The sequence below is a fragment of the Neovison vison genome, chromosome 7, assembly GCF_020171115.1.
Source record: "Neovison vison isolate M4711 chromosome 7, ASM_NN_V1, whole genome shotgun sequence".
Taxonomy (NCBI): domain Eukaryota; kingdom Metazoa; phylum Chordata; class Mammalia; order Carnivora; family Mustelidae; genus Neogale; species Neogale vison.
In genome coordinates, this window is record NC_058097.1 from 143,038,849 (window position 1) to 143,065,087 (window position 26,239).

A 26,239-nucleotide genomic window follows, 5' to 3' on the forward strand; every position below is an offset into this window, starting at 1 on the left:
AAATGGATATCCTAAGGTTTCTAGTCACATTTAGGAACCTTAAGTATATATTTAGATACAAAAATTCTTCCCTGTATTGCTTGAATTAATGTCTGTGAAGCAACTAGTTCAGTGCCTGATACTTGCTAAGTGCTCAAGAAATATTAGACATCACTTTATTATAGGTACCATTATGATGTCATTCGGTTTTCACTAAATTCTTGTAAATAGGGTTGAAGAAATTATAACTCACAGTTATTAAAAGGTCTTCCTTGGAGCACACATTTGGAATGTGGCAGCACTAGATTGTCAGTTACAGTGCTTTCACCCTGAGACCAAAGTTTTTCTACTACATATTTCTAAGTTGAGGGGTATGTATACAAATGACAAATGGAGAAATTCAGTAATTTACCAATCTCTAACTGAAAATTTTTAAGCATTTTCTTGGTTTATAAATGTGGGCAGTAAATCCATTAGTTGTTAGCAATTCCTCTGACTTTATCACTAATAGAAATAAAAATAATTTTGTGTCACATTAAAGTTGTTACATATATCCTGAGATACCATTAATGCTTACTACTATTTTGAAATTACACTAGCTATCAGACCTGCTGCTTGAACTTAATTTTTAATATGCTAATAAATATTTATAATTTTATTTCAATACAATTAGTTTTTCACCATGGTATGTACTTATTTTGTGCACTTAAAGTATTATTATGAGACAGGAGTCCATGGGCTTTTTCAGACAGTCAATGAGGTTAAGTGTACAAAAACAGTGAAGAACCCTTGGTAAACTATTCTGTGATTGTATGACCCTCTTATACTAGTCTGTATTTTTAACTACATTTCAGAAGGGACATATCATTGTGGGATGAATGTTCCAACATCTCATTCAAAGGAAATTTGAAACATCCACACCTGATAGTAGCTGGCACTGAATTCAGTGAATTCTTCAGCTGGCAGAATAACCAGATGGATGTTAATTGCCCAGTGAAGGGATAATTTTCCCCAAGAAATCCTACACATGCCAATACCGCCCTGTGAGCTAGTCACAAGGCTCCTCCTTTGCCAGCCTTTTCAGCCCGTTGCAAATGGTGCTTTTCAAAGGGATCCTATGACAACATCAAGGCAAATTTAGTAAATGTCTGCTCAATTGGGGTAGAAGTGAAATAAATAGCCAGCGCTCTAGGGGAAAGCCACAGACAATGCTGTCTTGCAGCTCAGTGTGCTTATCAGCTCACACAGCACTGCTGCAGAATGAATTGTGCTAAATCTAATCTAACGCATCCCCCTGGGGAGATGGGGGAGAATGTGGGGATGATCAGAGGGTTGATGGATTGGGATATAGTCCATCTTCCTTTAGAATGCCAATGTTTCTTTTCAACATAATTTTGGTATGCTTTATGTTCCTTGCATTTGGAGTGATTTTTGATGTTCTGGTAGTCAAAACCATGTTTATCAGATTCTTTAAACGGCAGGATACATGAAGGAGTACTTATACACAGGAAATGTTTATAAAAGGGAGTCACACTATTATCACACAGGAAAGGACCAAGAGCTCGAATTTTCCATCATCTAAGGCTTAATTCAATGGATTACATTTTTAAATTAAAAAAAAAAAAGAATAGAATTAGCATTTCTTTGGGTCTATTTAGATGTTTCTGTTTACTAAGGTGTTTATATCTCTTATTTTATTTAGTCTTTATGATCACTCATTATTCCCATTTTGTGTATGAGGAAATTGAGTTTCAGAGTAGTTAAATAATTTGGTCAGGGTCACACAACTAGCAAGGAACAGGGTTGTGCCTTCAGCTCAGTGTATTCACTAATAAACTCTTATCTCTCCATCATCAAACTTTATAGATTATACCTGCACAAAATTTTCAGAAAAGAGAGAAATACATATTTGGGGGTGCAGTCTTGGGATGCTTCCTGAACGAGATCTTACAGAGGTGGGTTTAGGATTGCATCAGTACAAGAAGGTTTTTAAAAAGAGAGCAATACTCCTAGAAGCATTTCTCAGCAATAACAACACAAAGCAAAGTTTCCCATTTTAACCTTAAAGCAGGTATTCCACTTTGCTTGTAAGTTTCTCTTCATACCTCAATCAAATTAAATTGGTTTTTCCACACAGCAATTTGGAGAAATATCAGGTCCATTGGGATCAAGTGAAAACCAGATGTGAAATAATATGCATTTTTCATGTGCCCCCAAGGGTTGTGACATTTCCAATTTAGTGACACTCTGAGGTAAGGAAAACATATCTCTGAACATGAAACCGAAGCTCTCAGTCCCACAGTTTGGTTGCTGGAATGAGCTTATTTAGGTAGGTGGAGAACTTTTCTGAATATCTTGTGTGGAAATTTGCAAAGCTTGGACCTTTTTATACAATTGATCATTTACGACAGCCAGTTATTTTCTTGCTTGGGGAACAGCTGGCTTTTAAAATACTGCAACATTAACTCACTTACTTACCCATACCTACCCATATAAATAATGTTCTGCTGTCATGAAGTTTGGCGTAACAAATCCTATTTCAGCTTTTCCTCAAATACAGGTATTAATAAAATGGAATGATGCTAAGATATCCAGATCATCTTTCCCACGTAGCTGGTATAAGATTCATTCAGTCATTTATTAAAAACAAAATTACCAAATGGCCCCTGCACATGGTATGTAGACATTTTGAAGGGCAGAGGGAGATTTGATAAAACTTCTAATGCAAACTATTAGTCTTTCAGTTTTGTGTTTGTGTTCTCTGTGGTTTTTTTTTTTTTTTTCCCTGTTTGTTTACTTGTTTTAACCAAATATTAAACACCATGGACATATTAACCCAATATTGACCCCCTTGCCCTTTGTGGGACTCTGTGAATGTTAGGTACTAATTAACTGAGAATGCAGCTGGGAATAGGAACTAAAGAGGTGTTTGAAACAATTATATACATACCCTTTCACTACTTTCACTGATGATAATAGAATTAAGAATTTTTATAATTAATACTGTCCCTGGTTCCTGTTAGGAGTTATACTAGCCCTTTCCAGTCAGTTGCCAGGATAACAATAACATCTACTCTCTAGGCCTAATCAGCCATATATGAGCAACATAGTGGTTGGCCATAAAGAAGTTTAAGGAAATACCATTGAGCAAGTCTATGACTCAGTGACAGAACCAAGTGTGTCACTTATATAATTATTTAAAGGTGGCATATTGAGAAGGGGCTGAGTTGTTGGTAAAGGGATGAAGGACTTTAATTTTTTTCCATAGGAAAGGAACGAGTGGGTAGTAATTGCCTTTCCATTCCATTTAGGCATCTGAACCTACTTAGAGAGGAAACTAAATGTCCCATGTCTCCTGTACATTAAAATAGCTTAGTATTTGCTTTTCAACTGTCTTACTGAGCTCTCTGAAATATGTCAATTTTAAGAACTAGTTGTAAGAACTGGAATTTTTTTTTAAAGTCACACACAAAAATTAAATACCTACAATTTAATTATTTCTATTTATCTCTTCGTCTGGGCTAGGTGATATGAAGGATTGATAGTTAATGTTACCTAATTTAATTTTTACCATGCTATTTTAAAAGAGCTTGTAAGAGTGGGTTAGCATAAGAATGGCCACCCTGAAGGCTGGGAAGCCATTTTACTGAGCATCCCTAACTGGCCGACACTGCATAGGTGACTTGAGATAAGAGAAACTAGCTAAAACCTAAAAAAACAACTTAATCATATACCACTGGGGCGGTTAGGCGGTGGCGCCACAGGAACCAGATGTTAATGAAAAACAAATAGTTAACTTGCAGAGATCACAATCCTGCAAGACCGGAGTCTCCCTTGGTTTACGAATGTCCTAGTAATTTACAGCAAAGAAGCTGTCTTCTCAATAGCCCAATTTCCAGGGACAAATGGCTCAGTTCCTTGAGGCCTGATGTCGCCCTCCCCACCATAAAACTGAAGGAGGCTGAGGCAGAGGGAAATGTAAATAAAGTTAAATTTCTTCTAAACCTAAATCTCACTTAACCGCCAGGGTGATGCCAGGGTGGCAAAAAGTTAAACAAATTAAACTGTCAAAGTGGAGCACAAGATATATATGCTATATAAATGCTATATAAACCCTTGGCTTTGAGTGCTCAGGGTCCTTGTTGAAACCCACTGCGCCGGGCAGATACTTGGACCCCAGCTAGCTGGAAATAAACCTCACTGTGTGTGTTCTCTGTCTAACTGAGGGGTGGTCGACTCTGTACCCTAACAAGCTATCAATTTTATTTTTATTTTATGAATAAAGAAACAGATGTTTGTTGAAGTCATGTACTGTGTTCAAAGGTACTAACTTTAACTCCAAAGCTTTAGTGGTTCTTATTCTAATATTAACAGAATCTTACCATGATTCTTATTCAATAAATGACTCCTAAACTTATGAGATATTTCATGTTGAATCTTCTCTCCTTAACCTGTCAGCCTCTACAGAGTATTCATAAAGGCCTCATCTGACAGTGCTTCTGTCTGTTTTTCAAAGGATAACTTGAAATCCAAATATTTAGAAGAATTAGCAAGGGCCTACTTTGCCCTTTCTAGAACAGGAGTCAGCAACCATTTTCTGTAAAGGGTCAGAGAATAAATACTTATTTGCCTGCCAGTTATTATTTTTTGTTGTTGGTGTTACAACTTGTACAATGTACATGTACAAATCCATTCTTAGACATAAGTCATTCAAAACTAAGCCATCATTTGACAAAATCTGGTCTAGAAATATTCTTAAATACACTTAAACCTACTTGTACGAGAATTGTTACATTGTTTATTTACATTAGCCCCAATAAAGCCACAGGTTTTATTTCCAGGCCACATTTATTGAAACAGTTCTAACAGATCTAACGATAATAACAACGATAACAAAGTATCACTCTTCATTAGATGATAAAGGGGGTTTCAGCCATAATCCCAAATGTCTCTTCCTCTTTAAAATTCTCACACTCAGCACCATCAGAAGCATCACTTGATATCTCTCCATCCCCACCCTCCATTACCAAAAATCCCCCTTTTCTGCGTCAAAAGGCATCTCCTAGCCTCTGCCCCTGCCCTTTCTCTGGATTTCTCTGATCTAGACATTAGTAAATTGTATTCCTTTAATATTTCTTTCCTCCTCTTCTTCGCAGAGTCTGTCCTTTCAGACCTATTGTGTCGATCCATTTCACAAATTCCTCAGGAACCAGGCAGAAAAAGACTATCTCTTCTCAGGGTAATGGGAAGGGCTGTATTGGTGATCACAGTGTGCCTGGCTCAAGCTGGAGGGGGAAGAGGGGCAGGAGGTAAGGGAAATATAGTGAATACATTAGCACTATTGAATTTTAATTTTTAAAAAAGCAATTATAAAGTTATTTTTATATTTCTTACTATGGAGATTATAAAATGTAGGTGAGACCAAAAACTAGAGGAAATCTTGTTCAGATTAAACTCTTTGAGGAGATGGTACAATGAAAAGTGGATGTGGTAGATAGGACAGATCGCTTGTAATTCTGGTTTATCCATTAAATATCCAACTCATCTTTGAAAGGTTATTTACTTCCCTGGACTCCTATACCCCATCTGTTAAACAATTATATTGGATGAGATGACTCTAGTTCCTCTACAGTCTTGTTTTGTCAAAAACAGAACAAATACAGCGGCACCTGGATGGCTTGGTAGTTCAAGTGTCCACTTTTAATTTCAGCTCAGGTCATGATCTCAGGGTCATGAGATCAACCCCACCAAGTGGTGCCAAGTGTGGAGCCTGCTTAGGATTCTTTCTCCTTCTACCGCTCTGCTCATGCTCATACTCTCTCTCTCAGAAACAAACAAAAAAAAAAACCAAGCAAACAATAACAACAAAACCCAGAAGAAATATCTTATTTCCTTGTCATTTAGAATATTGGAAATCCACTTAAAAAAAAAAACACAAGAATAGTATTATCAAGAAAAGTGAAACACCAAGTTGTTGCTGAAATTCTATATATACCTAATATTTTTTTTCTCAATTCCCAAAAAATTTACAATTATTAATGGAACAACTGTGATGGGAGGTGAGGGATTTGCTATTATTGGAGCTATTGAAGGCAAGTCTAGACATGGCTATAATAGAGTCTTTAGAATTATGTGAACTCACCTCTGGAGAGCTCCATGCAGGATGGGTAAGATACCCTGAGGCATGTCTTCCTATCTGCCTTTTATATCTAAGAACACATTATAGTCTTCAGATGGCTGATTATGTCTCCTTTAGTAGTTTGGCTTGAAGATGGCATTGCCATCCTTTGCTATTCAGTGTCTGAAAATACTGGCCAAATCCAATAAAAAATAATTAAGTTCGTTTCAAAAAACGAGATTGAATTCTCTTCATGGTTGATACCATATCCATTTATTTAACAAGATGGTTTCCCCATTTGCTTATTTAACAGATAAAGCTTGGCACCTTCTCTTCCTCATAGTAGAAAAAAAAAAAAAGTGACACTGTTGCTAATCTATCATGTTGAGAAGGGCAGGGGTTTTGTCTGGGTAGTTATGGCAACTCCCATTACAAGTTCTGTTATATAGCAGGACTCAGAAAAGTCTTTTGATTTTTTCTTGCCTTGAAGAATTACAAGATTCAAAAATTAGACTAATAATTGGTAATAATCCTAATGCCTTGAGTTACTGTGAGATACGAGCAGTGAAAATTACATTCAAGAACTAGAAATAGTTCAGAGGAAGGGATGACTAATTCAGTTTTAACAACGTTCAGTTTTAACGTTTGAAACGTTAAAGATGAGGTAATCATCAGAATAGGACTTTGAACAATAAATAGGAGGTTTCCTGATGAACAGGGAGAGGGGATTGTTCTACACACGAGAGAGCATGAGGTCAGATAACAGGTTGCCTAATGAGGTTTGGCATAACAAGAACATGAGAGTAGAGAAGGAGCATGCAGGGTGCTGGAGACTCAGGTACCTGGCAGGTCTTAGACTAACAGCCTGGATAAGGAGGGGGAGGACATAACACATATTTCTGCTGCAAAGATCCCACTGACTAGAGAGTGAAAGATGGACTCGTGCTAAAGCAGTAAGATTCAGGCTGGCGAGTTAGGTTGGTCCTGAAGTAGCCCAAAGGAGATACAATGAGATCCTGAATTAAGACACTGGTAGTGGCAACAGAGGCAGGGGAGAGAAATGATAATGTTCATTTCAACATGATTTATGAGTTTCTAGAATAATTTTGTAGGTTATATATAGATGGGAAAGAGTGCATAAGTTCATATCTTGATGACCTGTTAAAATTTTTCATACCCTCTATTTTCCTGTATAGAATTTCAGTGGCCGGGCGCCTGGGTGGCTCAGTGGGTTGAGCCGCTGCCTTTGGCTCAGGTCATGATCTCAGGGTCCTGGGATCGAGTCCCGCATCGGGCTCTCTGCTTGGCGGGGAGCCTGCTTCCTCCTCTCTCTCTCTCTGCCTGCCTCTCTGCCTACTTGTGATCTCTCTCTGTCAAATAAATAAATAAAAATCTTTAAAAAAAAAAAAAAAAGAATTTCAGTGGCCTCTACTTGCTGGGGAGATTTGGGGATGATACAGCTTGTTTGAGCATCAGTAACAGGGAACCAGGAGAGGTTTGGGAGCAGGTAAGTATGAGGATCAGAGCTATATTTTCAAAAAAGAAATTAATAAAACATTGAAATTAGTGGAGGGGTGGTATTGGAGGTAGTCTTATGAAGTCTGTCTCCATGAATTTAGACCAGGTTAATGGAAACCTATGAATATTTAATGTGAGGTAAAATCCAAGTTTGTGTGAACTAATTACTTATTCAGTCAAGACATATTTAAAGAATCACTAGCCTAAAAATAGGAAGCCCCAAGGCTCACTCTGTAGGGGAATTTCCTTCTATTCAGCAGATACCCAGTCTCCATCCACTTACAGTCAAGGACTGCTGGTGTGGGATGGACTGCCTTTTACAAATTCATATAGGATTTATGCAAGAAGAGAGTATGTTAATTTTAAATTCATGATGAAGGATAGATGACAGTGGAAATAAAGGAAGGTTGTCAACAAAGCGAGACAGAAACGTATTTGAACCTGTCTGCTAAACATAGAGTAGGTTAATGACATTTCCTTCTCTGGAGTGATAAACAAGAAAAAGCAAATGAGAAAAACCTATTATGCCAATTACGACTGCATTCATCCAGCTCATTGATATGCATTTAAACATAGTGGAGTTGAACGATAATTATCTAACTTATGAAAAATATTGCACTAGGAATGTAAGAAAGTTTAAAATCTTTCAGGAAAGATAAGGAAAACTTTGGAGAGGTTGATTTTTTCTGTAAAACATCAACATCTATTCTAGGATCTTATAATTCTCTGTCACAGTTGTACCATCCAGTCCAAGGAAATTGAATTATAATAGAAATACACTGCATCACCTTTAATACCAGTCCCTTTCAGACCAGATTGTTTGCTCCCTGTAAGTCTCATAGGATTTCATTTGACAGATTTGTGTAGGGTTTTAGAATGAAAGATACCTGGAGGTCAACAGTGAACTGGGAGTTGTGAGTCTTTGGGCTACTGACCTATATTCTTTGGACTTAAAAGCCCTTATTAAAATGAAATAAAAGAAGAAGAAAATTAGTAGTGATGCCTGCTTTTGAGTTTTGTTAGGATAAAACAAGGGAACACCTGGGTACTTAGTAAATAACTAAGAGGTAAGCAAGAAAGTTACCTTGTGGGCATTGAATCAGTGTTGCAAAAATGGTGGTTGTAATGCTGTTAACATAACAATTAACTGAATTCAGTGAACAAAAGAAATCCAATTATACAAATGACAGCTATACTATAAAAATAAATATTATACTCCAAACAGATGTGAATATACAGTTTTAGAATTATTGTTCATAGTGGAAAGTAGAACTATTAAAAAATATAAAGTTTATAATCTAAGTTTTTTTTTTTAAAGATTTTATTTATTTATTTAACAGACAGAGATCACAAGTAGGCAAAGAGGCAGGCAGAGAGAGAGGGGGAAGCAGGCTCACCGCTGAGCAGAGAGGCCGATGCAAGGCGCTATCCCAGGACCCTGAGACCATGTCCTAAGCCGACGACAGAGGCTTTAACCCACTGAACCACCCAGGCTCCCCTATAATCTAAATTTAATAAGAATCAAGCTAGTCTATTTTTTTAAAGGCAAGTTAGTAATTAATGAGAAAGGAGTTAGAATTGTTTAAAAACACAGAAATTTCATGCGTGTCTCCTAAAAAGTCTTCAATGGTTAGTTTAAAAGAAGGTTCTTACTCATATAGACCCCTCCAGGTTAAAATATAAGTATATGGCATCTCACCCACTCCGTTAGTATAAGTATCCTCAATTCAGAGACCTTGTCTCCTCTGATGTAATTATCTTCCTCATGTCTCCCAGTGAATGGAAGTAATGTGGTAAACACTAATGTTGACCTCCTCCAGGAACACAAAAACACACTTTGCTTTTCCACCTTGAGGAGTATGGAGAGAGTGGTGTTAACCAGTGGGCAGTTTGGTGGGGAAGTGCACACACACACACACACACACACACACACACAGAAAACCACTTGTGTAGCTAGAAATATTTAAAAAATCACTAAGACATGTAGAAATTTTTAATTTGTACATTTGCTTTCTCATTGTTTCGACAGGAAAAAGTGCTGAATGTCTAAATATGCAAGACTTTGTACTTAACTCTACAAAGAATAAAAATTATCTAATGTGATTTAATCATAAACAAGATTCATGACTATTAATGTTATTGTTACTGTAACTACTATTAGTATACCAAGATTTTTTTTATCACTATATCACTCAGTCTTTAAGAGAGCCCTAGATATTGGTTAAGTGAATACATATCTGTTAATTAACAAAAGGAAACAAAATAAACATTTATGTCTTGGGGTCTGGATAATTTTTTGTTTTGTTTGTTTTGTTTTTAATTCTTGTGAGAAATTGTAACCTGATACACATTTAGGGTTCAGATTTACAGTTCTTCTAATTATAAGCTGGTAAATCAAATAAGAGTTGTCTGGTTTGGAAACGTAAGAGAACAACTAACGAACATAAAATTTATTTAGAGGGAAATAATTTTGTCTTGTTATTTCTACAGATTTTTTTATCTTTTTGACAAATGCAGCACAAATGTAAATAACACACAACACGAATTACAAAACGGGAGGAGATTTTTAAAAAAGAGCAAGAGTCAGCATAAACAACAAGCAGAAGAGATTATCAAATCGATTGGATGAGTAAAAGCATAATGAGGAATAAAAAATAACTAAAATGAGAATTAGGGAATATAGAGGATAGATTGAACAGAATTACACAGAATGTAGCACAAATATCAAATGTGGAAAGACTAAGAAAGGATGGTTAAGAGACATACAAGACAGAAGGAGATGGCCTAACGTGTAATTTTATTGGAATTCCAGAAGTGAGGAATTAGAGCGGGGAGAGATAATAGCTAAAGTGTTAATTAATGGTGCCTCATTTTCTTAACTTAATGTTAATTTTCTTAACTTAAATGTCTTAAAGACATGAATTTTGACTTCTAGGAAGTCCAATGAATCATTAGCAGAATAAAAGAAATGCATAACAGGGGGCATTGTAGGGAAACTGAGATATATCAAACATAAATAAAATATATTAAAAGTGATCAAGAGAAGAGTCAGATCACTTGAAATAAAATATTAGTCTTAAGTTTGACTTTCCATTAACACAATGGAAGTCAGAATAGGAAAGGGAGATCTTCAGAGTGCCCCAGGGTCACGGTGGGGGAGTATGTTCAAGGGATAAAGTATTATTCAAGAATAAGAATAAAATCAAAATTTTTATGGGCAAACAAAAACAATATTTCCCACCTACAACACTTCAATAAATGTAATTCTAAAGGCTATATTTTAAATAAAATTTAATGAATGTTTCTAGATGAATAGTTCCAGAAAAAATATGTGAGATGCAAATAGAACTTGTGAGCAAAGAAAGTAAGTGACTTAATTGAAATTGACTGTATAAAACAATAAAAAAATTTCATTGGATGAATACAGAAACTTAGAACCAACATACAGGAAATGAATACCTAAAATGGAGAAGGTGGCAATAATGAGATTGAAATATTATCACACCCTTCAATTTTTCCACAGGATGCTGCAGTTACCAGTTTTAAACTTAAAATATGCATGTTAAAAATAAAAAGTCAACCTCAAAAAGAACAGAAAAAGAATTTATAGTTTTTGAACCGAGAAAGAGAAAAAATGAAATGTTATAAACAAAGAAAGGAGAAAAAGAAAAAAAAAGCATAGGGAAAGAAGAACCAATAAAAAATAAAATGATATAACGTGGGAGTTGTAACTCCACATATACCAGTAAGTGGGAAATGAGAACATGAAGTATCTTGTGTTACTTAGCTTAGGTTGTTACAATAGTTTTCCATGGAAAATAGGGAGTCAGTGAATCCTGCAATTGTATCTCTTCCTGTATAACCATAAGTAGGTGATTCTTTCTGATTCATCTGTATATTCACATGGATAACCACTGCTGTGGTGATGTGTCTCAGTGCTACTAGAGACTTACAATTTCAAAAGTTCTTTGAATGGTGCTCAAGATACTTGGCTAGACTGACTACTTCTTGGAGGAAAAAGCAGTCTTTCTTTCAGTCCTTATTTTGAAAGATCACCTGCATAGTATATATAAATAAATGAGTGACCTCTTCTTCTCTCTAGATCTTACATTTTATCCAATGCGGTAGATAAGAATTTCTAAAGGACTTGCACCAAGATTTTGTCACCAAAAATATAGAAGTGGTATTAATAATGAAAGTAATACAATAGAACTGAAGCAAATTAACTCGAATGAGCATTCACTGTATCTAAGACACTGTGTTAAGCATCTAGTGTGTCTTTGAATCCTCACATGTGCTTCATATGTAATGTATACTTATTAGTCACATTTTATAGATGAGCAGCTGCAGATCCTGAGAGATTGAATGTTTCTTTAAGGTTATACCTAAGGAGTGGCTAAGCCGGAATTCAAACTCAGGCGTTTGGACTTCAGAGTTATGTATAATGCTGTCCTTTTTTCTCATGCCTTCCCAAACATACCCTTCAAGTTCAGTTAAAGTCCATGTGGCTGTTTTCATGTTGATGAAGTGAAGAACATTCATTCAGACAATCAAAGAGAAATGGCATTTTATTTGCATAGTTGATGAGAACAGCAACAACAACAACAAATCTAAGATGTTTGTTTAAAATGCACATATTCTGTTGTTTACTTTGGATAGATTTGTGATTGTCATTAAAAGACTGCTCCTTTTTCTTTCAGCTCTCAGTTTTCTTTGGATACTGCTCTTTACTAGGAGATAAAAGCAATGTTAAAAAGAAGCTCCCTGTGAAAGATCAAGAGTGGCATTTAATCATTTAATCAGCAGTTATTTATTAGTAGCCTCTTCTGTGTGTGAATTTGTGTAGGCTCTGGAGAATACAATGATAAAGCTCCTTTCCTGAGGGGCTACACTGATTGGCAGAGGAATAGGAGGAAAGCAAGCAAGGGTACCATCTGACATTGAGTCAGCGTTTAGTAAAATTTGCTTAAATGAATGAATGAGGAAGAAAGTGTTAGGGATGTATTAGTTTCAGAGGGCTGCCTTATCAAAAAGTTCCACAAATGGGATGACTTAAAAACCACAGAAATTAATTTTCTCACAGTTTCATAGGCTAGAATCTTGCAGTGAAGATACAGGCATCATCCTCCTAAAAGCTCTAGAGAAGGGTTGTTCTTTGACTCTTCCTAGCTTCATTCTGGTAGTTGCCGACAGTCGTTGGTTGGCTGATAGATGCATCATTCCTGTCTTTTCCTCTGTCATCGTGTAATGATCTGCCTGTATATCTATGTTTAAATTTCTTTCTTTTTAAATAGATGCTAGTCATTGGATTAGGGCCCATTTTAAACTGGTATGAGTTCATCTTAATTTGATTACATCTGCAAAGACTATTTGTAAATAAGTTCACATTCACAGATAACAGGCATTAGAACATGAACATATCTTTCAGGAGGCCATGACTCAGTCCATAACAAGGGGCTCTGAAAAAATTTTATAGAGGACAGAACCTCTTCCCTGCCCCTGCTGTGTGTGTGTGTTCGTGCACGTACACATGCACATGTGTCTCTGTGTGTGTGTGTGTGTGTGTGTGTGTGTGTGTGTGTGTTTATGTAGATGGGAGGGCAGGGACAACTTCTAAGAGAAGATGCAGCTTAGTTGACATCTGATAAATAAGTAAGTTATCCCAGGAAATGATGAGTAAGGCAGGCATTTCTGGTAGTGGGAAGCATCTGAGAGGCTGTATCTAGCAACCTCACTGTGAATACTGAGCTTCAGCCCAAGAAGTCATTAGTGTGTGGAAAAAAAACTAACCCACATTCTGTTGTTCTTTATTGTTTCAGCTGATCCTCTTATGCCTGATTATATATTTAGTTTTTTCACATCTAGCAATCTGTATGTGATGTTTATGGTGATGTGTTGGCATGAACTTTTATGAAGCTCATGTTCCAAGCCCTTGGTACTCTGCCTCAAGTTCTGAGAATCAGAAATGACAATGCTTGCACCATGCTAATAATGAAGAAACTTTCATGTTGAAAATATCAATATTACTTTGTTTCATTGTTACTTATTAGTAATTGTACCAAACTAAAATGAATTGTCATTTGGTTTCAAGTGAGAACACTAAAAATGAATCACAAGTACAGACACACAAAGTAAAGTACAAAATACTACAACAACATCAATTAAGTGCCTAATATGGTTTGTAATTATGATTTTGAATAACTGTTAACCTTCATGATGGATTTCAGACATCTTTGATCATGTTTTTGGTTAATGAGAGATTATTAATGTTGCCATAAATTCTGCGTGTAAAATATATAGGTTGTTCAACAATATAGATTTGGAATTGGTCAAATAAATTATGAATAAATCTATGTTATGGAAGAGTAGTCCTTCATTGAAGAATGTTTTAATTAAAGAAATAGCTAATAATATAATATGGTGTATAAGACAGAAGTTGGGTAAATTTTATAGCTAGTGTGCACATTAGTTTCCTTGGTTATAAGAATGTTGTTACAATCAAAAATATTCAAACAATTACCATATACACTTATGCCAGAAAATATCCCACATACATGAATCTGTTTCTACCTGTGAATTCTCCTTATATAAAATTCAAATACATGCACATATATGCATACATATATTAAGTATATATAGATATAATATATATGCACACCTAGACATTTATGTGTATATATGTATATATTTTTTTTTCTAAAATTTTTTGTTTATGAATATAGCTGAATATCCTACATTGTGCATAATTAGAACAATACAGAGGTTGGGGCTAGAAATAGAAAGAAAAGGAAGGAAAAGACAGAGCAGACCAGAATCTGGTTTCTTAAATTTTTTATTCCTGTAAAATGGGGTGATAATGATAGAACTTACTTTACAGGCTTGTGGAAATGATTAAATGACTTAATGTAGGGAAAATACTAAGAATGATGCATGACACAAAGGAGGAATATTAGACATTAATGTTTGTTTTGATTATTATAATTTTTATTTTTTTTGAAAAAAATTCTAGACTGATATTGCTATATATTGTATTTTCCATATGTTCTGATGATATTTTCTCCAGAAATATTGGATCAATTTGAAATTCCATTGGCTATATATGAGAATATTTAATAGGTGACACTTCCTACTATTCTGTATTTTCTTATCTTTTCAATTTTATCAGTGGAAATCGTATTTAATTGTTTTAATCTATATATTGATAAAATAATATCTATAATAATAGAAAAATAACTGACATACTGTGTAATGTTTATTGGCATGTCTTGGTTTACAACTTGCTGTTCCACATATTTGCCTGTATTTCTATGGGAATACAAAGATTTTCTATGATTTTTAGGACCTTTTTGTCTGTTAGTCACATAAAAAATTGATTATTATATGTGATGAAATTTTTTTTTCATTATTTGAGTTTCAGTTTTATTTGCAAAACTTTATTACAAAACTGAAAGATGTGCCCATATTAAACAGGAAGGTCAATCAGTATTTTCCTTTATTATTATTTTTTCTTTTGGTATGATTCTTATAACTGACCTCCTCAACCCCAATATTGTAGACATACAGTTTTCTATGAATTCAAAAGCATCTGGGGATTTAATTTTTTCACATGTATATTCTTATTCAAAATGTGATATATGTGAAAATTCAAGTCAATTTTTTTTTCAAATTTGCATGAATCCATACATTGACAATTCTCTTCTTTCCTGACAGGCTAAAAATCTTGGCTTTATCACTTACAAGACCTCCAAATATAATTTCTTTTTAATTTTTATTGAATTTTATTACTATGCCATTTCTTTACTAGTTCTCCTTATCTGTGTGCAATTTTTGAAGATCCTTTTACTTAAGTACAGAGCAGAATATATAACTCTATAGGCTGAAGTGCAACAAAGTTTATGGTAGGTTAATACTATGTCACTATAATTTTTAAAAGCGATTCACTGTATTGCAAGAAGACATGGTTTTTGAGGCATTTTTATATTTTTAGTGTTGCTTTGGTCTTGGTTTTATTTTTATTCCCTGAAAAGAAATATTCATCTAAGTTAACAAGTGATGGTTGAGTTTTGGAAAAATAGACAGGCACATTACATTGACTCACAGCATCTGTTATAGTATATCTTTAACTTATGTTATTCATATTTAATATTTTAATTGCATAGTAGAATATTTTTCTGTGTTAAGTAGATATTTCATCTCAATAGAGCTTTATTTTTTTCTTCCCTCAGTAGATATTTTAAGCTGAAAAGATACTTTTACATTTGGCTAAAGAGAGATAATTAAAACTTTCTTTAGAAAAGCAATATGGTAAGAATAATTCTGTTTTATAGACTCTCAAATTATCATTTCTTATCTCAATGAATTAGTCTTAGAAGCTTTTAATCTAATTAATCCTTAACCAAGTATAACACCACAGGGTGATATTTTGTGTAACTGCCAGTGTGCATGGATTTAATTATGGATTTGCAAACAGCTTTAGATAAAATCATCTCTGTCTGACCTATGCCTATTCTGGGTTTAAAGTGGGGAAAGTTTCAGTTAACTTAAATATCTTATATTAATCTGCATTTTTATGTGTAGTGCATCTGTGTTCATGTACATGTTTGTGCGCATTTATTTATTCTTTCTTCCACCTTTGACTAGAACTCCTGATACATTTTTCAGTATGGTAATAATAAATCTATGTGTCAGTAAATTTCTGTTCCTGGAAAATAAGAGACCTGGTCTCCACTTTTAGCTACTCTCTTTCTCTGGGATTTATTTTCTTGAAATGTAAGAAGATTAGATATCTAGAATTCCAAATTCTAAAATACTGTGATTCTAAATTTAATAATGATGAAATTTACTTCAGAAAGAAAATTGTTGCTACATTCTAGACTATGTCTTCCCTATCTGGGTCTGAGTTCTAGAACTCTTGAACAAAATTTGTCTTGGTCATTTGCCATTTCAGATATTACATCTAGAAATGTGAATTGGGACTTTTGATAAGTGAACACAAAAGATTAAGTGACTCTGAAAAAATATATCTATATTTTTTCTATATATATTTATATATATAGTATGTATATTTTAGATATCTTTCTATATATATGTATGTACATTTCTCTATAGATTTTCTCTCTATATTATATATATATATTCAAAATGTATGTGTATCTTACTATAAGATTAGAAAGAAATTTTAAAAAATTGGAAATGGAAGACATTTATTTATCATTGTTGCAAGCTACATAATACATTATAAGAAAAAATAAAGAATGAAGACTAAATGTTTAACATATAGTTGTTATCACTGATTAATTGGGGATATATATCTTTAATTTATATATAATTAATTTTGGATATATAAATATATATATATTTCTGCTCTAAATTAAAAAATACAGTATCTTATACACAAAATTATTATGGGTTGAATGAAACAGCATATGTAAATTTCTAAGCATGGATTTTGGCACAGAAAAATGGTGCTTCTTACTTTATTATTTATCTCTGCAACATTTTACTATAGAAAATTTTAAAAGCATACAAAATAGACCTAAGAGAATAGTGAGCCTGTCTGTCCATCATTCAGCTTCAACAAGTATCAGATTGTTTTGTCTCCCATCCACTGAGCATTATCTTGAAGCAAGTAGCAAACATCATAAAAATTTATCTGTAAACATTTAAGTATGTTTCTCTGGATAATAAGTCATTTTGTATAAAAACAACCCAAATAGTATTATCATATTCAATTAACAATAATTTATTCACAGTAGATCACTCAAGTTTAAACACAGTTTTCCACAGTAGAGGAAAAAGTAAAAATGGAAGGAATTATGATCATTCAAAATAAATCCATTTATTATCATATTTTGTGTATGTATATATATTTTTTCTTCCTGTTTTATTATGTTTTTGAATGAGGTATTGTACCTGAATCTCAGAGCAGTAGTCATTAATGAGTGCAGAGCTGGAGGGATATAAGATGGTGGAGGAGTAGGGCGACCCTAAGCCTCGCTCCTCACTCAGATGCAAAGATACATATCAAGTCATTCTGAACATCTAAAAAATCGATCAGAAGTCTTAGAGAAAAAAACTGCATGTCTAATGAGCCTAGAGCTTAAATACTTCCTGACTCTTAGATCAGTCTCATCCCCATTCTACTCTAATATTTTAAGAACTGATAAACTTCCCACTGTAAATAAAAATGGTTGATTCCATTATTTATGATAGTTATGTTCTATAAAATAGCCATGAACACTGAGTTAGTGAATCCTAAACATTGTTCCTAGAGGAAATACAGGGTTGGGTCCCTGCAAGCTCCTGTTTACATATTTTTGTCAACTGATTAATACATAACATTGTTTTCTGTGTGTTGCTGTTTGAAGACATTACATTTATTTATTATTATTATTTTTTAATTTATTTATTTGACAGACAGAGATCACAAGTAGGCAGAGAAGCAGGCAGAGAGAGAGGAGGAAGCAGGCTTTCCGCTGAGCAGAGAGCCCAATGTGGGGCTTGATCTCAGGACCCTGGGATCATGACCGGAACTGAAGGCAGGGGTTTTAACCCACTGAGCCACCCAGGCGCCCCTGAAGACATTACATTTAATATACATTGCTGATTCAATTAACATTGACCTCATGGCCAATAGCACTATAACTGACACTGAACAAAGTTTCTTGGATACATGCATTTTGTCCACAAAATAAATTACAGCCTTCTTACACTTAAGAACACCACACAACACTTTAGTGCTCTCCAGGGCCCATTTTAGACAGTGAAATTATCAGAAAAATGTATTAAAGTGAAAAAAAAAGCTGGTAGTAAATATACTGGGGAGAAGGGGGAAATAGTTACAGTCCAAGTGCTAAAAAAGAAAGCAGAGCATTACTTTGACTTCGGGTGGTAACTTGCATGTCATACAACTCAAAAATTTTCACCCTTTTACATGTATATGAGGAAGATCATCAAAACCTGTAAGTATTAATTTTGGGGCTACAGATAAATTTTAGTAAGTAGGCAAATTTGCAAATATTGAATCCATGAATAATGAAGATTGGTTGTACTTACATTTATATACATGTATACATTTAGAACTTGAAAATTAATCTGGGAGAATAATTATAAAGGAGAGTAGATTATAGAGTATATGGGGCAAAGAAGAGGGCAAAGTATATGGCAGAGAAGTAACACATAACTTTTCTTTTTTTTTTTTTTCAAGATTTTATTTATTTATTTGACAGAGATCACAAGTAGGTAGAGTGACAGGCAGGGTGCGGGGGGAAGCAGGCTCCCTGCCCAGCCGAGAGCTTGATGTGGGGCTCGATCCCAGGACCCTGGGATCACGACCCGAGCCGAAGGCAGGGGCTTCAACCCACTGAGCCACCCAGGCGCCCCAGCACATAACTTTTGAATAAAGCATTCAGTGAAATAAAGTAAGATGAAATAAAGTACATCCAGAACTTTCAGGTGGCATTCCTGAATCTGTTGATGAGGATGGAGCTGCAGTGTCCATAGCATGGTGTGATGGAAAGAGATTCCAAAACTCTGCTATGTTGCTGTGTTCTGACCTACACTGGCATATATTAATCACTGAAGGGATATTACTCTATAACTCTCTGGCTTACACACCAAATTTGCTCCTTCATTTCTGACAAACTAGTATTTTGTGACTACTTAGAGTTCACTGTCTTGACTAACCAAGTTTTTTATTCTTCAGATCAGAATGAACACATAATTTTCAATGAGGCCAAGAGAATTTGCATGATTAATTTAAGAACAACTTAGCAGTCAACAAATAGGGGAGAAACCAGTTAAGACAATAAAGATTCTTTTTTCCATGAATATATTATGTCTTCATATATATAAACTGAGGATTAAAATGAAATAACCCATAAATAAGGCAGGCTAACTTCTGACATCTATCTTCTGGACCCCTCAGTGGCAAAGCCAAATCTGAAGTGACAAAGGCCTTTGAACATTAGGTCTATGGATATACTTCATTGGTTTTATCTTTCATTAAGTTATCTGGGAGAGAGAGCAGTGGTCATGCAAACTACCCTAGATCTTAAGCAAAACTAACATTTGAACAGAGCACAATTTTTAGTCTGAGCACAAGAAACATAAAGGAGGTGACCATTAGATTGATTAATTCCAAAGGATTTAGTACTGACATTTCTTTTTCATGGGGTGACAACTTGAAAATGTTGAGGATATCTTTCCCAGAGCTTTACAAAGGCACTTCGTTTCACTAATCTAATTCTTTGGTGGAGCCATTAATTTTGCCTCTAAGAATAAGGAATATTTTAGCTCATAAGAAACTCCATAGTCACAAAGCAGAAACTTGATGTGATTAAAACAAGCTCTTTCCATGATAGACTCAGCTGAGGAATTTGGATAAATGCTAATTCTGTGATTTTCATATTTCAGTGATTTGGCTTCTTATCAGTTCCCATTATGCTAACTTTTTTCATGAAAATGAAAAGAAAATGAGGGATTGCAGTTCAAGTTTCCTCTTAATATGATGGCTGCCTTCTGTGAGAGTCATCAGGAAGTCAGCTCACTCAAATTTTGAAAACTGACTAGAATCCATAATTATTGATGTCTGAAACCCATACTCTCCAAAAGATCTATGAATGCTCCTTGGCTTTCACTTAGTCAACGGGATTCCCTGTGCTTCTGTTCTTCACCCTTAAAACACTCCCTGTAGAAAGCTAGTGAGTTGCCCTTGGTTATTTATGGTGGACAGAAAATCTTACTTCTAGAGTGTTCTGAATATTTAAGAAAAATGGAACTATCTCTCTATGGTGGTATTAAGAGGTGGAGCCTTTGAGGGATATTAGGTTTGGGTGAGGTTGTAAGATTAGAGCCCCTATGATGGGATTAATTTCTTTCCTTATAAAAAGAGAAGGAAGAGATACCAGAGCTGCTTCTGCATATGATAAGCGGTCGCAGCAAGAAGGTGGTCACCTAAAAGCCAGGAAGAGAGCCCTCACCAAGAACCAAATCTGTTGGCACTTTGATCTTGGGCTTCTTAAGATCTCTTAAAGCAGTGAGAAATAAATGTGTGTTGTTTAAGCCACCTAGTTGATGATAGTTTGTTATAGCAGCCAGAGCTATGACAAATAGCAATAAAAATAACAACACAACAGCCGTAATTATAATGTATCTGATAGACCATTTAGAAGAATTCTTTCTCTGTTGACCCCACCACACTAGTTATTGAACTGAGCCTCTTCTCATTTCACAGATCATGGGAAACCAAGCATTTTCTCCTAGAGTTTGCTCAACTTCTCTGTTGTTTCATCTTCCTGGTCTCTCTGCTCTGTAGGCTCTTATTTCCACACACCAGCTCTGTGATACTATTCCTTGTCCTTGACATGCAACTTTGCATTCCTTTGCATATAAAACAGAAACACAAAAATCCATTTGAGTAAAAGATTTGTGGGCACAATTGACTTTGCTGAAGTTTTCTGTTGCTGTTTTGTTTGGATTTTTTTTTTTTTTTTTTTTTTGAGGGAGGGGAATACTGAAATAGGAGTAATGGTGAAGCAATGCAAACAATATGAAAATCCATATTTAACAGATTATTTCTAAATTTTCTCTGTGGGAATCCCCAAAAGTTTTACTTTTTACATTAGTTTTCTATGGCTGTTAGAATAAAATCCACAGACTTAGTGGCTTACAACAATGAATATGTATTATCTCATGGTTCTAGAAGCTAGAAATCCTAAATTAGTATCACTGAACCAAAATCAAGGTATCAACAGGGCCACATGCCCTCAGTAAATTCTCAAAGTGAATCCATTCCTTGCCTCTGTCAGCTTCTGCTGACATTCCTTTGCCTGTGGCCACATTATTCCAACTTAGCTTGTATTTTTATATTAAATCTTCCTCTCTGTTTGTCTAATTTCCCTCTTCCTCTTTCTTATAAGGACATTTATGGTGACATTAGGGCCCAAACAAATAATCCAGGATAATCTCCCCATGCCAAGATCCTTCATTTAATCACATCTGCAAAGACACCCCCCCTTCCCTATAGGGTGCCATTTATCTTTGAGTGGCCATTATTTATCCTATAGCATTCTCAGCTAATTACAGCCTATTTCCATATTGTTACTTCCTCTTCTCTTTCTTCCTCCTCTTCTGTTTTAGCAACCTCTTCCTTTCAAGGACAGCTAAACTCTTCTCCGTGTATTACTTAAAACAAGTTTATTCTCCTCAGTCCTTAGGGTTAAATACTCATCTGTTGCCTACTTATCAAGGTACTCCAGACAAAACCAAAACAAACAAAAAATACAGGAATAGTAAACAAAAATCTATTTAATAGAAACCATGATAGCTACAAAGTGAGAATTTATTTTCTCATTGTTACAAAAGAGTTGTTTCATTTTTACTTACAGTATCCGTCAAATCTCATGACAATTTAAAAATAACTGCAGTGTCTTAATAGTCTCATGACAATCTTTTCTTTTTCCTTTTTTTTTTTTTTTTAGAATTTATTTATTTGAGGGAGGTGGAGGGGAAGGGCAAGGAGAGGGAGAGGGAATACTCAAGCATACTCTGTGCTGAGCCTGGAGCCCGATAAGGGGCTCAGTCCTACCAGACTGGAGCCTGGTGAGGGGCTCAATCCCTACCATCCTGAGATCACAACCTGAGCTGAAACCAAGAGTCAGACACTTAACTGACTGCCACCCTAGTGCCCAATATTCTCATGACGATTCTTAATGGAATATGGTTAGTTTCTCTATTTTAAAGATGAGGTAACTGGTCTCAAAAGGTAAGGCAACTGTGCAAGTTTATATAGCTAGGAAGGGGAAGAGCTAGAAATCTAATGTAATACTGACTCCAAGGCCTCGTTCTTAAACACTAAGCTTTACTACCCTTTGAAATTCAGTTTGCTAGTCTATAAAAAGAGATAAAAGTATTGTTAACCTAGTATTAATTGCAGTGTTAAATAAAGTAGTTCAGGTGAAAGTACTACATAAATTATAAAACTTTATGCAAAAGTGACCACTGTCACCTCCATAATCACCATCAATTCCACCATCACTACTGCCACCACCACTATCAATACCAGTATTATCACCATCACTACTAACACCCCAATCATCACTACTATTACCCCAATCATCACTACTATTACCATCCTCTCCACTACTACTGTTACCACCTTTATCACAAGCTCCACCATCATGAACAACTACCACCATCCCCACTATACCTCTGGCAATACCAAAATTGTCATCGGTATCCCCACTATCATCACTGTCATGACTGCTACTCCTACCACTGCTAGTACCATAACTGTTAGTACCCCTGATACCACTATATCATTACCCCTAGTCGTGGTCTAGAACTGGCTCATACCAGCTTGTGGTATGAATGTTAGAATCTCTCTTCAACTCTGCCTTCACTAATACCATACTGGTAACTCAAAATCGGGGTATTTATCCCATGGAAGTTAGAAGATACAATAAACCAGTGATGTTTATAGTCTAGCTCACCAGGAATCCACCTACCACCAATGATCCCATACCAATACCACCATCATTCCTACCACCGTCACTTCTAGAACTACTGCCATCATATCTGTCTCAGTGTTTTCAACACATTATAATTATTACCATCTGAAAAATGACATTGTAATTATTACCATCTGAAAAATCCCCCCCCCAAATGAATCAGCATACCATTCTGGTGACTATTTATGTTGTTAGCATTAGAAAATAATGTAAATTTTGGCCTTGGTACAGGAGACTGGTATGTACAGGTAAAATGGAACATGGGGTGGGAGTGGGGTGAGGGGACACCCTCCAAACTCAGCATCCTTCTTGGCTATAAAACATGCTGTGAGGTTTTACTAGATTTATTGGACAGGCAGTCTGTCCACACCAAATCCTTTCAAAACAAGCCTGCTGGCCCTTCATTACTGTCATGTCAGTTAGGCTGGATTGCTGGAAACACATTTATCTCTAGGAATAAGAGAGAGTGGTTTTAGAGCTGACATGTTACACACCTGGGGAAGTGTGAGGCTGTGAGTAAGGAAGCTCTTCCTTTATTATGGCATTGCACAAGGCTAAAAAGTGAGTTGAATGTGGCTTAGGACGCTGCAAATGAATGTTTAGTCTTTCTTTAGAGAGAAAAAAGCATAGAAAGCAAACAGAAACATACATAAAAATAGTTGCTGAGCACTTAGGAACTCTGCCTTTATAACATATACACCGTGTGATTGATATTATTTCCATTTTACTACTAAGTGGACTGAGACTAAGAGAAGTAAAGTTACACTTTGTGGCAGGGTGGCGTTCTCTGGTTTCAAGTCCGTACTTTCTTGCTACATTTATTTCCTCATAGACAAAGAGGACTTTTAATATAAAGACTTAATAGGTATAAAACAAAGTCAGATCTTTTCATATGCATCTCTTTATATTATCAAAATAAATTTGTAAAATAGGCATTATTATCTCTACATTTCATAAAAAGAATATTTAAAGAAATTCAGTTACTTGTTCAAAGGAAATCAGCTCATAAGACACAGACAAGGATTCATATTTATAATATAATATTCTAAATGCTACCTCCCACCCTTCTTCCTACACCTCAAACTTTGGGGATGTTAGTGCATAGATATTTAGTGGGAATTGAGTCAAAGTATTTTATAACATGATTTAAAATATTCTTTGCTCCATAGCCACCTAAAGTTTTATTTTTGTGTTATAGACAATTTGAGTTTGTTGTTGTCTTTGCTTTTATATTATAAATTGCTTGAACTCATGTTTGTTTATGTTGTATGGATGGTTTTATGTTGTATGGATGGTTTTCAGGTTGATCATTGAATAACACACTGTAGACTGCGTGCACTTAATCCAGTATATTTGAAATCTAGGACTTTGTTACTGTGTACATTAAGATAAATTAATTAGTTAACCTTTTGAGGTTCTTTTTAGGCAACATTAAGAATTGTCCTAATTATTTAGGTCTTTCTAGTCCTTTTTTAAAGCCATGTATCGATTCTAATTACTGTTCTTTATGTGATTATTATCTAATGTCTTGGTAAATCCATGTATGGATATTTATATTTATCTTGAATTTTTTTCTATTTACCTAAAGCAAGATTTTTTTTTTAAAGCAACTTGTCTTCCCTTTAATCAGCTATCCTTTCACATAATGCCAAGGGCAGAAATAAAGTGACAGTAATCTAATGGTGAGAAGCAGTAGATACAATTTAATCCTAGATTAAGGAATTCCCAGCTGCTACTAATATGTGTACAAGATGATGTTTTACCAAGAATGTTCTTTGTCCTATATCCTCAGTATGTTCCTTTTCTTCTACTTTCACTGCCACTGACTTTTAAAAACCCTTATTTTCATTCAGGTAAGGCCCACATTATTACTTAATGTAGTCCTTAGATATGTTCAGACTCACTCAATGATAACTTGACCAAGCTATATGTTCTAGTCTTGAACCTTCTCTGTGTAAGATAGGGAATGATGATAGAGCTGGAATAGATGCTTGTGTTCCTTCTTCCTGTACTGCTGACCGTTGTTTAGATGCCAGCTCTTCTAACACAGGCATTGTCCTCTATGCTGAAGATATACAGAATTCTATCACATATGATGTGGATGATAGATGAACAGTAATTCATTATAGTGTAAGCAGAACTAAAAACACTAAAATTAGTGGTTCCATAAATACAAATGTCAAGTGGGGTCTAACTTATTTTGTGTATGGGGAGGATGGTGCATATAAGAGGGTATCTGAGTCTATTAAACCTAATTTCCAGACCCTTTTTGATCCTTAAAGAATAAAGCCATTAACTAGGTAGAAAATGGCAAGAAAAGGAGGAAAGTTAATTCTAAAACATTTTATGTATATGATAGTATTTAATTTTCACATTACCCCTATTAAATAAGCATCAGTTGTTATAATTCTAAACAATAAACCAAAGCTGAGAGAAACTAAGTAATTTTGACAAAATCATCACTTAGTAGCTATTCAAGCAATGGTTTAATGCTATATTGGTTTGTTAAAAACAAAACAACAGGACTAAAATGGAGTTTCTTATGTTAAGCTCCATGTTACCAAACTGAGACTTAATTACTGTTTCAATGCTCCTAGAAATGGTTCCTTAAACCAGAAAATAAAGGATCACCTCATCATTGTTAGTTAGGTAATCTGCCTGATGATCTCTCCAATTCGCTAAAGGAAAGTGATCTTGCCATAAAGACGGCTTTTTGGGGGAGTCTGGGTGGCTCAGTGGGTTAAGCCGCTGCCTTCAGCTCAGGTCATGATCTCAGGGTCCTGGGATCAAGCCCCGCATCCGGCTCTCTGCTCAGCGGGGAGCCTGCTTCCTTCTCTCTTTCTCTGCCTGCCTCTCTGCCTGCTTGTGATCTCTCTCTGTCAAATAAATAAATAAAATCTTTAAAAAAAAAAAAAAAAGACGGCTTTTTGCTTGCTGTAACTTCCTTCTTCCTGCTCCCTTCTCCCTAAAAAAGTCTTTTGTTTTGTATAACTCCTTAGAGCCCCTTTCTGATAGATGAATGTTGCCTGATTTATGAATCATTGAAAGAAGCCAATAAGATCTTTAAAATTTACTCAGTTTAATTTTGCTTTTTAACAGATTTTGTTCTCAAGCC

General features: G+C 35.1%; 1 pseudogene; it reads right to left on the reverse strand.

Moving 5' to 3' along the window:
- Positions 1 to 22,812, reverse strand: part of LOC122913487 — a 67,109-nt pseudogene extending 44,297 nt beyond the window's left edge.
- Between the last annotated feature and the right edge of the window lie 3,427 nt (positions 22,813 to 26,239).